Source organism: Dipodomys ordii, unplaced genomic scaffold (genome assembly GCF_000151885.1).
Source record: "Dipodomys ordii isolate 6190 unplaced genomic scaffold, Dord_2.0 Scaffold143, whole genome shotgun sequence".
NCBI classification, from domain to species: Eukaryota; Metazoa; Chordata; class Mammalia; order Rodentia; family Heteromyidae; genus Dipodomys; species Dipodomys ordii.
In genome coordinates this window covers 592,904-608,594 of record NW_012267359.1, presented here as the reverse complement: position 1 = coordinate 608,594, position 15,691 = coordinate 592,904, and positions in this window count along the sequence as shown.

The following is a 15,691-nucleotide window of genomic DNA, read 5'->3' as shown; positions in this document are numbered from 1 at the left end:
AAGGGATGTGAAGGGTAAACAAAGGAGGAGGCTGCAATGCTTGGTAAGAAATGTATGCATTATCCTGCCCATGTAATTGTAACTCCTCTGTACAGCATGTTCACAAATAAAATAAAATTTAAAAAAAACCTTATTTTTTAAACAAAACATATTGTATTTAAAAATGAAGTCGTTGTGTTTCTTAAGTAGATAATTTAAAAAAGACAACAAACTTTTTTCAATTAATTCCTACTTTTCACAATTGTCATCATTTTCTTCATTAAAGAATGATTTGCTAAAATAGTATTTGATGTTTTTTTTTTAAATCAGTACCAACATCCCTTCATTTCTTACCTTGCCAGCTAGGACTATCTTATTTAAACATTTTTCAGTGCATACAGAATAAGGAAACGGACCCAGGAACAGCAAGAATAATGAGAAGCTCTGAGTTGAAAGATTATAGCTATTTGGGCCTGATGGGGGTGTGGTGGAGGCTACATTGCACATGGAAATTCCATTTCAGTGAATACATAATATTAGGTTTCCTAGGAACCTGCAACAAGCAATACTGCCCACCCTTTCCTTCACTGAGCACACAAGGTCATGAAGGGGGGGGAAGAAAGCCTAGCAGCAAAAGAAAAGAAGCATAGTTGAGCAAGAGACCATGTGTCTGTCACCAGGCAAAAGGAAAAAAAATTCAGACGTTCATATTTTTTTTCCAAAAATGATTTCTTATTCAAATTATACTCTTGCTTTTTAAGAGCAGCCAGGAAAATGAAGTTATTGGTACAATCGAATTTTCCTCTCTGCTGTCATTTCAATTTAATTATTGCTCAGACATTTGTAATGGAAAGAACTAGGGGCTTAGAGCAAGGTTTCCAGCTGGGATCCTTCTAAATCTGTCTCTGGATAGCAAAGAGAACTCGCACAAATGACTGTGGCCCTCAGAGAGATTTCTTTATTCCAGTCAAGAGATTCCAATTTCTACAGTATAGTGCTAATGAGAAAATACCAGGGCATTGCTCTGTGTGTTAAGCTGACACTGAATCTCAGTGCCACATTATTTTAAGAGAGTCCTGCTATCTGGATAGCCCTCAGTTTTTGACTTGAATTCTTTCTGTTTGAAACCCACGATTCCACTTGTGGAAAATGTATTTGGATTTGACAGCAAGTGAATGTCTTAAATTAGTAAAATGTCTTCCATTAAGACAAAAGGCAAAATGAGACCCAGGAGAATGTCATTTATGGACATTCTATAAGAGTTAGAATTCTCCTAAAGACTTGAGAAAGGTAGCAACAGAAAGCCTACAATCCTAGTCACTCCAGAGTTAGATATCAAGAGGATTGTTTGAGTCAAGCCTGAACAAAAAAGTTCACAAAAATAACATCTCAACAGAAAAATCTGGGCATGGTGGCAAATGTCTATCATCTAGCTATGACAGAAAGCAGACATAGTACGATTTTTGTCCATGCCAGATGAAGCAAACAAGATTTTATTTTAAAAAAAATACCAAGTCTGGATGTATGGCTGAAGCAATAGAACATCTATCTATCAGGTATGATGACCTGAGTTCAAATTCCAGTACCAAGAAGGAAGGAAGGGAGGGGAAAAGGGAGGGAAAGATATACTTCTAAAACCTTCCCCAGACAAGAATTTATTTAAATCCATTTGGAATTGAAAAATAACTCACCCTTTAAATTTGGGAATTGTGTGAATTATCATATACGATGAAATAAGTAGGTTCCAATGAAAAACCTAGTGCAGACATTATCTGAACTCTGACCTGGCATTGTAATAGTCTGTACTTAGAGCCTTTAAATCGTGTTTCAAACAAGTAAGACCTTTTCCAAGTGCATTTGTAGACATTGAAACTTCCTTCTCTGACACTTCATTCTACACTTATCTGTCTCGAATTCCAAAATTAAGGAGAAGCAGAGAACCTTTCCAATGCATTTAAAGTCATGGATTGATAAGAACACAAGTGGTTTTTTCTTGCTTGATATTGTTTCTAAGTATTTATAAGGTGATTTTTTTTGTTGCTTTGTATGTCCCTCCCCCACAGTATAACCCCTGCTTTCACTGTATTTGATGTTAGTATAATTTGGGGAGGGGAAGGGAAAAAACAGGGATACAGGTGGTGGACCCATTGCAATAATGAGATGTTCAAGATGCTATGTGGAAAAATGAACTTTACAGCTTTGGGGGGAGATGGTGGCGGGGGGGGGGGAAAGGGGGAGAGTATAGTTGTAGAGATAAGAGGGCAAGGATGGTAGGGGAAAAACAAAGGAGGAGCCGACAATGCTTGATAAGAAATGTACTCATTACCTTGCTCATGTAATTGTAACCCCTCTGTACAGTATTTTCACAATAAAAAACTTATAAAAAAAAAGAAATAAAGACCTGGATTGACTGGGCCCATCTTCCAGTCAAGCTAAAATAGGGAGGGCTTCATCAGCATGTCTTAAAGATGGGTTAGGGGAGGACTCTCCCTCACTAAAGGGAATAAAGGAACCTCCTATCTACCACTCATGTACTCTTTCTTGCTCTGATAATAGATTTTGTCAGCAGGAGCCATACTGGGGTATAATTTTTACATCAAACTGTGGTTCATTCTCCAACAGCCTTTCCCAGAGGGCTGGTTTCCCTGGCTGGTCACGTATTGCACATATCATATTTCCTGGCTCAACTGTTCTTGCGGCACCCCAAAGCTGGGGGCCCTGAGAGTCAGTATTAATCAAGAGACATGCCATTCTCGAGGATCACTGTGCTTTGAGGATAACATCTTGTATTTGTCTGTAGTTATGCTTTTTTCCCTGGAGAAATCTCAGGTTAGACAAAAGGAAAAAAAATGGTGCTTGATGTTTAATAGTGTGACCATTAGGAGTGAGCCTGTAAATTTTACTCTCCTGCTGTGACTGACGCATTTCCCAACCATAAAATCCCTCTTCTGGGCCTCAAAAATACTCCCAGTCTCCACACTTTGGATTCCAATTTACCATTCACCTGTCTCCTTGCCTAGTTCCTACCTGGTGACCCCTGCGCGTAGCTGTTGAATATGTTGTCACCCAGCCATGAGCCACTACAACTCCATTTGCACCGTGTCGTGAGTAAAGGCAGTACAGAATGGCTGCCACCACTGTCAGACACTGCAAAGTTTCAGTCACACTGTTTGCTTTTAGTAGTAGACATTGCCTCAGCTTGGAGGTGTGGGAGCTGTAAATTAGCCTCTGGAACAACGCAGCTGTATTCCCGCTGCTGAGGTTCTAGCCAAAATCCTGTCACTTCTGAGTCTTCTATTTGTTGAAGTTATTTTCACCTTGGAAAACATAGGTGGGTCTCTTCTGACCCAGCCCTTGGAAGGAAACTCATGAGATCTCAGCTATCTTTTGGGGGTTCCCCAGAATTACAAGTCATTATTTTGAAGACACCAGGAGAAGCATCAGGAGAGAAGGCAGGGACCAAAGGCAGGAAGGGATGGCAGACAGCAGAACCTGGGCTACTTGCCACCATGACAACTAGAGTTTTCTCCATCTTTCTTGGAAGCAGGGTAGCATGATCCTCCCTGATGAGTAAGTGATGTGGGGTATTTATCCACCACTCCCCTTTCAGTCATGGGTTACCAGATGATTCCCGGAGCTGATCATTCTTCAGCCCCTCTGAATTGCAGGGAGGAAAGAACAGAGAAGTAATCTTACCTGGTCACCCTAGAGAAAATATCTGGAAAAGCTGGAAGATCTGCTGATCTCACCAGGATGAAGGAACTTGATGTTAAATAACCGCTCACTGCATGCTTGCTCATTGAGCATCTTTGGGACAGGTGAAGAGTGAAGAATGAATTTACTGACACCATCACTTCTGTATGTCTTAGAGTTGTATCAAAGGAGAAGGATGGATAAGAGGAGACTTACTCTTAGATAGTATTTTCCTAGGGTACTCATATTGCACCAGAAGTACACAATGGAGTGAGTTTCTCCATAGGAAGAAAGGTGATGCTGTCAGAGCAGATTTTGCAGACCATTGAAGGCAGTAGAGCCTGGGTGGTGGCAGCAGTGGTGGCAAGCAGCACTGGACAAAAAAAATCATAGGAGATGGATGCCAGTGGCTCATGCCTGTCATCCCAGCTACTCAGGAAGCTGAGATCTGAGAATCACAATTGGTAGCTAGCCCAGGCTAAAAAAAAAATGGGTCCATTAGGCTCTTATCTCCAATTTTCCAGAAAACACCGAAAGTGGAGCTTTCACTCAAGTTGTCAAGCCCCCCAACCTAGAGCGAGAAAGATAAGAGGCAATGTCCAGGCCCTAAGTTCAGATCCTAGATCTGGCAAAAGTCATTATCATTCTCATTCTCATTCTCATCATCATGAGCCACCCTGGGAAGAAATCTGAGAAGGGACCAGTTTGTTGGTGAAATCTTGTAAAATGAGAGCACATGTGACTGAGATAGCTCAAGAGGTTCAGAGAAGCTGATGAAGTGGGGAGTATGTTTTATTCTCATCATTAGAAAATCAAGGATGGAAACAGTGAAGGATCCAGCAGTTCATGGCTTGTTCAGTGACTAGTGACTTGGTTTTTCCAGCCCAAGTCATCCCATTAAAGATCCTGGATGCTTTTCCATCAGTACCCATAATGAATTCTTGGTCTCCCCTACAGTAGTATTTTATGGCAAAAGATGCAATTGGTTTACATAGCATTCCTTATATGGAGGCTAAAGTTCTAGACAAGGATAGGACTTTCATTGAAAAACTCATAAAAATTAAGATGGAAAATTACATGGAGATAGAGAATGTGAGTTTATAAATGAGGAAATCTTTATGGAGTTTCTTTTATTTCTGTCTCCTTTCATATGCATTACGTTACTGGCCTTTGCAAAACTTCTGGGTGGCCAGAAAAGAACAAACTAAAATATGAGGACCAAGACTTAGGTAACTAAATTTTAATTTGTAGTTTAGTGCATCTCAGGATGACTGCAAAACCGAAAGATGCTCTAGGGGAAGATGCATTCCACAGTAAAGATAAATATTCTGCTTTTAGAATTCTAGTGTTCAGTGCACACAAAGAATAATAAAATCTCTAAGAAGATTCATGATGTATACAGCAAAGTACAACAAGGAAGCATGGAGAAATTGATAGACTTGACCAAAACTAACTTGCAGTGACAAGTTAGGTTTGCTAAATGCACAATTTTCCTAAAAGTAATAGCTAGGTTTTCCTCTCCTTTTAGTTTTACCAGGTTGTTCTAAATACCTACACATTTCCCACCAGTTTTGACTTTGGAACATTCACTTACATTCTTTGTGCACTAGTTCTCTTTCTATAAGCAAATAATAATACTTGCTGGGTGCTGGTAGCTCCTGCTTGTAATCCTAGCTATTGAGGATGCTGAAATCTGAGGATTGCAATTTGAAGGCAGCCCAGACACAAAAATCCATGAGACTCTTATCTCCAAAGAACCACTGAAAAACCAGAAGTGAAGCTTTGGCTCAATGCTAACCTTGAGCAAAAAAGCTAAAGAATCATGCTCAGGCCCTGAGTTCAAGCCCTAGGACCAGCACGAACAACAAAAAATTAATAAAAATGCTTGCTCTTCAGATACATAGGAGTGTTAGATGACATAGATGTAGTAAAGCAAATATTAGCTATTTTTATTCTTCTTGTTCACATTTTCGTGTGTGTGTGTGTGTGTGTGTGTGTGTTTGTGTGTGTGTGTGTGTGTGTGTGTGTATATGCAGGTACTGGGACCTAAACTCAGAAGTTGGGCATTGTCCCTTAGTTTTTTCACTCAAGGCTGTGGCTCTACCACTTGAGTAACAGTTTCACTGACAGCTTTTTGTTGGTTAGCTAGAGACAAGAATCTCAAGATCTTTCCTGCCCAGAATGGCTACAAACTATGATCCTCAGATCTCAGCCTCCTGAATGACTAGATTATAGGCATGAGCAAATGGCATCAGGCTACTATTCTTATTAGCTGTAGATTCATGTATTTGTCATATATATGAAATATGTATCTCATGTGCAATTAAATATAGTATGTAGGAAATTCACTTATCTAGCACCAACTTTAATCTTCTGGAAAGCATTAGTGCAGCTCTAATACTAAATACTAATTGCATGCTTTTTAGTTACATATTTGTTCTAGAACACACACACACACACACACACACACACCACCACCACCACCACCACCACCACCACCACCACCACCACCACACCACATAGAAGAGGAAGAGAAGAAAGAAAAGGAGGACAATAAGTCTTTTTGCTGGAGAAGAGACATAAAAGTAAGCCAGAGTGTCAGTGACACAAACAACAGAATTGCCTTTGCAATCCAAAAGCCAGAAAAACCACTTTACATATTTCCCAGATAAAATAATTGCTAGGCCAAATGCATAATTAGAAGTGTATAATAAGAATTCATCCCAAGGAGCCACCATGTCCCCAGGGGTCCAAGGGGCCATCTTCTGCAGCTATGTTCAAACTGACTTTCTGCTTGCAACTGAGTATGTGGACCATGAAGTTTCTTCAGCATGGCCTTTAAGTGATTTGCTCCTCATCCCTGAAGTTAAAGTTGTACTCAGAAAATATGACTGTAAAGATCATGACCAAGGGTAAGATGTTTGGTGTACTGGTAAGGAACTAAGAATCATGACGAGGCAGGCAAAGTATCTCAGGAGAAAGGTCACAAGGAATTGGAGCAGGACTCCCTGAGTATTTTAAATAAGTTGGGAACTAAGAATGTTTCGGGCACTGGACTATAGCTGTGGAAACAGTAGTAATCCAAAAGCAGACTTGTCCCTGCCCTGTAGAAAAGGCAGACAAGGGGCTGGGAGGCAGGCGCTTGCCTTGCATGCATGAGGCCCTGGGTTCGATTCTTCAGCACCACATAAGCAAAAAGGAAAAAAACCGGCAGTGGAGATGTGGCTCAAGTGGTAGAGTGCTAACCATGAGTGAAGAGCTGAGGGACAGTGCCCAGGCCCAGAGTTCAGGCCCCATGACCGGACCACCCCCTACCCCCCAAAAAAAAGAAAAAAAGAAAAGGCAGACAAGGTCCACAGCTCTAGACAGAGTACACAGTACTTCACAAGCATGAAACAGGGGATTTGGCTTCCTTTTAGAGATCAGAAAAGCTCTTCCTGGGGACAAGAAGTATAGGTGAAGCAAAAGAGTTCACCAAGCAAAAGCAGAATATGAGTAAAGTTTCAGGCTCTGTTTGCATTATGTTCATGGCAATAGCCTCTGGAATATTCAAGGACTTGAAAAATATGCACCAGCATTAAAGATCCAAATGAAGCACCAACTGGTGCTTTCTTTTTCTCTTGGAAAGAAAAAAACAGGGCATAAGAAAAGTGGAGGAAGCCAGGTGCCATTGGCTCACACCTGTAATCCTAGGTACTCAGGAGGTTGAGATCTGAGGATCACAGTTCAAAGCCAGCTGGTCATGAAAGTCTGTGAGGCTCTTATCTCCAATTAACCATCAGAAAACTGGAATGGCTCTGTGGTTCAAGTGGTAGAGTGCTCACCTTGAGCTGAAGAACTCAGGGATAGCGCCAAGGCCCAGAGTTCAAATCCCACGACCGACCAAAAAGAAAAGAGAGAGAGAGAGAGAAGTGGAGGACTCAGTAAAATGACGTGGCATAACTGCACAATAGCAAAATCTAGAAGAAAAAAAATCCACATTCTCCAATTATCCAGAGTTAGTCTTTCATTTTACTTTGAATTTTCTCATTTATACTTTTCTTTAACTACTAAGTTTTCTACAATGACAAGGGAATTATTATAAACCAAGGAAAGATTATCTTTGCAAATAGCTAATATTATTCAAAGCAATTCTAAAACAGCAACTATATTTTTTTCTAATTTATTTCTAATTTTTAGAAAAAAAGGAGTGTTTTTCTTTTATTATACACAAGGTGAACATCCCTAACCTGAAAGTTGGAAATGTAAAATCTGGAATTTTTTGAGCCACAGTTGAAAATTTGCCACCTGATGTCATATGACGTGTCACTCAAAATACAAGAATACTGAACTATCACACAAAATTATCATCAGATGGTGTGTATAAGAAAGTTTATGAAACATAAATTTCACATTTAGATTTGGTTCCCATTCTTAAAAAACTAATGATTCATATGTAAATATTCCAAAGTTTAAAAATTATCTGAAATATTTCAGGCTTCAAGTGTTTTTGATAAGGGTATCTACCTGCATAAATAATGGCATATGTATACAGACATACACATAGATATAGATATACATATACATATGCACATACTTGAAAATCCCTGTTTAAGACAAGGCATTGTAGCTCATGTATATAATCCCAGCTACTCAGTATGCAGAGATCAGGAGATGTACAGCCTGGGCCAAGAATTTCTGAAAGTTTATTTCACACAATAATTTTGATATAGTGGCACTCACCTATCATTCTAGCTACTTGGGAGGCATAAATGGAATAACTGTGGTCCAGAATCCCCAGGCAAAAATGTGAGACCTTATTCCCAAAACAACTAAGGCAAAAAGGGTGAGATGTGGGGCTCAAGTGTTGGAGGACTGACCTATCAAGTACAAGGCTCTGATTTCAAATCTTATCTTCAAAAAGAGAAAGGGAGATAGAGATGGGAAGGAGGAATGAGAGGGAGAGAGGGAACAGTTTACACTAAGCAAAAGGAAAGAAATGTAAACATCACCTGATGTCGAAGAAATAATTGTATTGTCAAAGCTCATAGAATTCACAAACTTTAAAGACCCTGATAATGACAATTTGCCCTGAGAAGGTTAAAATACTTTAAGTATCATTATTCCACAATACTGTGAAATATGTGAAATTTATGTAATCACCTAATCTCAATTCAAAAAAGAAAAGTGAGAGAAGGGATGGGTTAGGAGCGATCTTAAAGATAATAATATTTTTTTAAATTTTTTTAAAAAAGAGAAAGGGAGAGGAAAATGGCAGGGCATGGCAGGGCAAGGAATGGAAGGGAAGGGAATATCTCTATATAGAAATCAATATCTAGGGCTGGGAAGGTGGCTCAGTGGTAGAGTGCTTGCCTGGCATGCATGAGGCCCTGGGTTCGATTCCTCAGCACCACATAAACAAAAAGAAAAAAGCTGGAAGTGGCGCTGTGGCTCAAGTGGTAGAGCGTTAGCCTTGAGCTGAAGAGCTGAGGGACAGCGCCCAGGCCCAGAGTTCAGGCCCCACGACCGGCAAAAAAAAAAAAAGAAAGAAAGAAATCAATTATCTATGGATTCATAGAATTCTAAATTAAATTGCTCACTTAATCTCCAAATAAAGGAAATTTCCAGCTTGAGGTCTGAATGGCTGACGTATCCACCTGCCCTATTTCCCAGGTGAAGGAACAAAGGCACTGGCAGAACTTTGTTTCCTTCAGCTCTACTTTACTGCCGGTGCCCCTCTCCTTCCTAAATTACACAATTAGAGCAATACACACTGCTGCCCCTGGCTTGACTGGACAGGATGATGGACCTAGGGATCAGCAAGGTCAGACCTGACCACCTAACAATTTGGAAAAGCACTCTCTTGAGTGTTACCACAATTGCCAGGTGATTTACGAACATGCACAGTCACAAACACCTGTCTCACCCCTTCAATCATATCAATTCACCATATCTCAAGAAGGAAAAGCAAAAAAAAAAAAGAACTAAAACCACTAATTATCCACAAATAGGTTAAAATGCAGAGCTCCCCATCTACTAAATCTGAATGGAAGGAGTTTCTGAACCACTAACACCTCATTTTCCCCTATTTTATGATGACGTTTTAATTATATAAGAAGTAATTTCATTCCCCTCTTAAATATTAGGACACTTAACCAGAGCACCCTTTTGGCCATTCTCCCCAGTTTCCATCCCTCTCAATTCTTCCCATGGATCATTTGGGGTTTGAGGGACTTAAGCTTCCAGATCTTTAAAATCTATCTTATTATATATGTCTATATGCAGCAACAGAAATAGAGCTTTACTTTATAAAAGTTTTATTCTTGCCCTTTCTTATCCTCTTTTCATAAATAAATGGCTTCATAATGTAACAATCATTCAAAAAATTATTTTAGGGGCTGGGAAGGTGGCTCAGTGGTACAGCGCTTGCCTTGCATGCATGAGGCCCTGGGTTCAACTCCTCAGCACCACATAAGCAGAAAAAAGCCAGAAGTGGTGCTATGACTCAAGTAGTAGAGCGCTAGCCTTGAGCTGAAGAGCTGAGAAAAAGCACCCAGGCCCAGAGTTCAGGCCCATGACCAACCAAAAAATATATTTTTTTAATTACTCTGAAAATTACTTTTTTTAAAATTCTGATACTGGGGCTTCAACTTGGCCTGAACTCTGTCCCTTAGCTTTTACTTTCAAGGCTGGTGATCAACCACTTTAGCTACATATCTATAGCTGCCTTTTGGTGATTGATTAGATATAAGAGTCTCACAGATTTTCTTGCCCAGGCCAGTTTCAATTCCCAATCCTCAGTCTCAGCCTCCTGAGTAGCTGGGATGACAGGCCTGAGCCACTGATGCTCAACATTTTTTCCCCCTTCATCCCAGTCTGATTCAACTAGCGTTCATATATTTCTTTAACTGAAGCATACAATTTGATTTTATAAATACAATGTATTTTATTTATCTGTTTCCATGTTCATCAGCATTAAGATTGTGTCAAGTTTTGGCCACTACAAATAATGCCTATGTGCACATAATCATCTTTGATCATACATCTTCATTCAATCTTCCCATCCTGTGTGACCAGACCCACTGTCACTGAATGGAAATATCAGACAGTTTGAAAACCAAGACACAAGGTGATTAAATCCCAGGGTTAGGGCTCTAAGGAATCTTGTAGTGACATCATTGGATCCCATACCTCTGAGGGGGGTTGACAAGCTAATAGGAGGAACAGGACCATTGTAGCTGCTCCATGGTAGATGGCTCAAGCAGACAGATACATTTTCAGATTCCAGTGCACAATTTTACTGTTTCTCTTGAAAGCAAAAGCCTACCTAAAAGTAGTTTAGTATTTAAGATTCCCTCTCACTTCCCTCCTGCCTAAGGAGTCCCCAAGGTGTCTCAGGCCTAAGAAGAATGTGTTTTCCCAGCTCACAACTCACAGGGCCTGGAGGAGCTGGAAAATGCTTATGAAAATTTTTGTTGGCGATAAGAGTATTAAAAAAAAAAAAGAATAAGCCAAGAGGTCAAGGCTGATGGAGTCTTTCACACTTGCTACCTTCCACTCCCTGAATACAATCCCGGCCCTGTTCCCCAGCCTCACCACCATTTCAGAGTCATGAAGTCATCCCAGCTGCAAGTGCAGCGGCTGTGCAGGCGCTGGACATGCTGGCCGGTATCCCATCCCCTGCCAGCAGGAAATGTCCCCTCCTGCAAGTTAGACACCACCAGGGGAAAATGTGGAGGGAGAGAGACAGAGTCAGAGACAGAGAGATAGATGGAGACAGAGACAAAACAGAGATGGGGAGACAGATATGACAAAAATGGAGAAACACACAGAGAAAGGGAGTGACAGAGACAGCCAGACATGGAGAGGCAGACAGACAGACAGACAGAGACAGAGAAAGACACATGCAAAGAGAGAGACAGAGAAATGGAGATATACAGAAAAAGAGAGACTGAGAAAGCTAAAAAGTCAGAGATAGATGGAGAGACACAAACAGAGTAAAACAGTGTCAGAGATACAGAAAGACTCAAGACCACCTGAGACTCTGCTTGAAAACCCACATTCCCTTTCCAGACCTCTTGTGGTCACAGGATACACGCTATTTCAGGCTTGGATTGTCAGGCAAGGATGGCCTCCAATATACAGCCCCTGGTTCCGTCAAAGTCTTATTCAAAAAAGCTAGATGTAATAACTGGGATGGTAGAGGGAGTTTATACTCGTGAGGTTCCCAAGCAAGGCCCAAGGTGGGGGAGGCCTGGCCTATTCCTTGGTCTGCAGCTATGGAAAAAGTGATGTAAGTGCCAGCCCTCCAGAAAACTGCTATGGGCCCCATTCTCTACACTCTATTCCGTGAGTTATTCCTGCAAAGTGCAATAGGACTTCTCCGTTTATGCCCAAGAAAGCATGAGTGCCTAGTGCTTTCCAGGGATACTGCGGGTCTCGAAGTCGGCAGTCCTAGTATTTCTGAGTGGGCTCTGGTTCCTGATTGATATCAATTTCTAATTGATACAGGGAACTGGGACAAATAGGCAGGTGTGAACCAAACAACCCCTAAACTGTCCAGGAACACCCCTTTTGGAGATGAAACAGTAGGTGGGCATTTAAATCCTGCAGAAAAGAGGAATGGGGGGCGATTGGTTCCAAGCAGTCCTCAAGGCTTGTACAGTCTTGCCTACTTTGTCCACAAGTAAGCTTTTTGTTGTTTTCTTTTCCTACTTAACAACTCATATTTATTACCTGTATTTCATACACCTAATTAAAAAAAACTATGAATGAACACTTAAGACTTGAATACTATAGCTTGATTTACATAATCCCAGACATGTGAATCAATCCCTAATTAGGTTAATCACTTCTAACAGGATGTACTAAAAACCATCCCTAGAGGATAAATCAATCCTGTACCTTAGGACTCCTGAGCTGCTTTGCCCAAGCCAACCATTTATCTCTACCATGTACTCTTACTTTGAATAATCATGACGGCTTTGCTATGAATTCCATGTCTCTCTGATCAGTTCCTTGACGGTGACTCCAAGCAGGCACTGGGCATGACTTTGACCCATCCACTTGTGACACAATACATTCATGGGGTCCCTTTATCTTGTCTGGGATATTTCTATGTATGTAGCAGCTTGTGCAGGTTTTAAACCTACACCCTCAAAGATGGGACCCTTTCCCTGACTCCATAGAAGTATCTATCTCTGCCTAAGTGTGCCCAGCATTCTGTGAGTGCCATGAGGGACAGAAAGGGTCCACAGTCTGAGTCATCCAGATTCCTTTGTCCTAGGCAGAAATTGTCAACTAAATGGAGACCAGAAATGCAAACTATTGAGCTGGGTCTGGGTACAGTTGCCCAGTAGGGTAAAGATTAAGGGTAAAGATGGGGTATTTCAAGAGGACAAAGGTGATGGAGCCAACATTTTCTGCTGATGCAAATCCTAGGGCACACTTTAAGATAGAACCCCTTCTTCTCTGGGACCATTAACTCCTCCCCCCCACCCCTACCCCACCCCCGGCTGCAACCACAGCTATTATTACACTTTGGCAAACCTCTGAGAGGCAGGGTTAAGTCTCCTGGTTTGTCTAAGAATCTTGGCCCTGGAATCCTTTTGAAACTAAAGGAAGCTTTGAGAATGAAGAGGGGGGTTTCTAGGGTCTGAATGTTTGTGTCACCTGTCAAAATTCATTTATTCAAACTCAATTTGATGGTATTAGAAGGTGGGGTCTTGGTCATAAGGAGGGAACCCTCAGGAATGGAATTATGTTGTCCTTATAAGCGAAACACCAGAAAGTTACCTTGCCCATTCCCCCCATGTAAGAGCACAGTAAAGAGGTGCCAACTATGAAACCGGCAGTGGGCTTTCTGGTCAGACATTGAATCTGCCGGTGCAATGGGCTTAGACTTCCTAGCCTCCAGAGCCATGAGAAACAAACCTGTGTTGTTAATGAACCACCCAGAAGGTGGGACAGTGTTGCTAAGGAAACCAGGATGAGGCTGGGAAGTGGAGCTGGGGAAAGCCAGGGCCTGGGTCACCATCTCTCTTTCCTCCTCTCTCTCCTCACTGGGACAGTGCCTTATGTCAAAGGGCTAGGAGAAAAGACTGGGTGGGCTTGCTCCTTGGGCAACATCACAAAGAAGAAAATAGAAATTCTTGGAGAATAACTGAGATGAATATGAGCCAGTACCTGGGACATCTTCTCTCAGTTACTTGAAAGAACATTTTTTTAAAAAAAAAAGAGTGCTGGCTTTAATTATTTTAAAAATAGAGTTGGGGAAAAGTAAGGTTTATATGACAAAAGAAGTGTTGCTAATAAAGAACCAAGAACCATGAAAGAACCCAATTTATATTTTTATTATTATTAACCTTAAGAAGTTGTGCAAAGGAATTTCTATTCAACATGTCAATAAGTACAATGCATCTTGATCAATGTCACCCCTTTAAGAAGTTTTGCGTTAGCATGTGAAGCAGCAAGCTAGAGTAGCTATATGCTATACATAACTTATGTTTGAAAATTATAAATACTTATCACCAGGTATGGTGACTCACACCTATAATTCCAGTTAGCATAGAGGCAGAGATCAGGAGAATTATAGTTCATGGCTTTCCCAGGCAGAAAGTTAGTGAAACCCACATCAGCCACACAAAAGACCACAGTAGGAGAACTGTGGTTTGAGGCTGGTTTAGAGCAAAAAGCAAGACTTCTGTCTGAAAAAAAAAAATCACCTACAGAACAAAAAGGAATGTGGCTCAAGAAGTAAAACACTCTGCCTAGCTCAAACACTAGTACTGCCATAAAAAACATTATACTCATTATTTCAAAAATCATTCAACCACACATGAAAAAGTGAGCTCTAGAATGACATCTTGGTTACAGTTCATATGTTCACAAAACTTATTGTCTAGACAAAAATCCTTGGGAAGATGCAGGACTTTCTAGAATGCTAGTCTCATTGGCTGCAAATAACTTTCCAGACACTGAATCTGCTTTGGAGGTTGTAATTTTTTCAGTTGCTAATACTGAACCCCATAGAAGCAGAAATGGAAGCCAGAATAATGCTATGTCTTTATAAATTCAACTGTGTATCTGTCAATATGGTACCCTCCCTTTTGTTCTCCCTTGTGAGCCATCTCCAAAACATTGAACAAAAACAAAACGGCAACAAGTCCATTCTAGACAACAACCGTGTTCAGAAAAATGGTCATGTATCTGGCCCTTTCTTTGAACAGAAAGACATCATCACTCATCTCTTAATTTTATCTTATAGAGCATGACTTGGAAATTCCATTGAATTCTTGAAATTTATTTAAAAACTGAAGAATGGGCTGGGCACCAGTGGTTCACACTTGTAATCCTAGTTACTAAGGAGGCTGAGATCTGAGGATCATGGTTTGAAGCCAGCCCAGACAGGAAAACCTGTGAGATTAGCTCATTTAGGAAAGCCCATGAGACTCTTATCTCCAAGTAAGCACCAAAAAAGCCAGAAGTGAAGTTGTGGCTCAAGTGATAAAGCACTAGCATTGAGCAAAAAAATAAAGCTCAAGCAGAGTGCTCAGGCCTTGGGATCAGCATGAAAAGAAAACAAAAACAAAAATACTAAAGAATGTTGTTGTGCATTATGTTCATATGTCCCAATGGTCATTGATCTCCAGCATTATTAGACCTCTGCTCTGTATTCAAAAGTTCTGGAACAGAGCTAACACTTGTCTGATCCTCAAGACAAATTCATAGCCCATGATAATACATGACAAAGATGACAAACTATGAGTTTCCAGTACACAGAGAACACATTCATTTCTCTCTAGTTTAAGGACAACATGATTTAAGGTAGGACCTCAAATACAATTTCCTTTCACAACCCTCAAAATGTTGATTAACCTAACTCCCATAGGCACCCAGGTTCTAACCATGTTTCCATGGGTAGCTAAGAACTGTGGTGATACATATGTGGAAGGAAGTTCATATATAGAAAGGTGGAGATAGAGAGAGGAAGGAGACAAGAGTCCATCAGGCCCTCTGAGTCTAGTCCTGGATGTGTCCA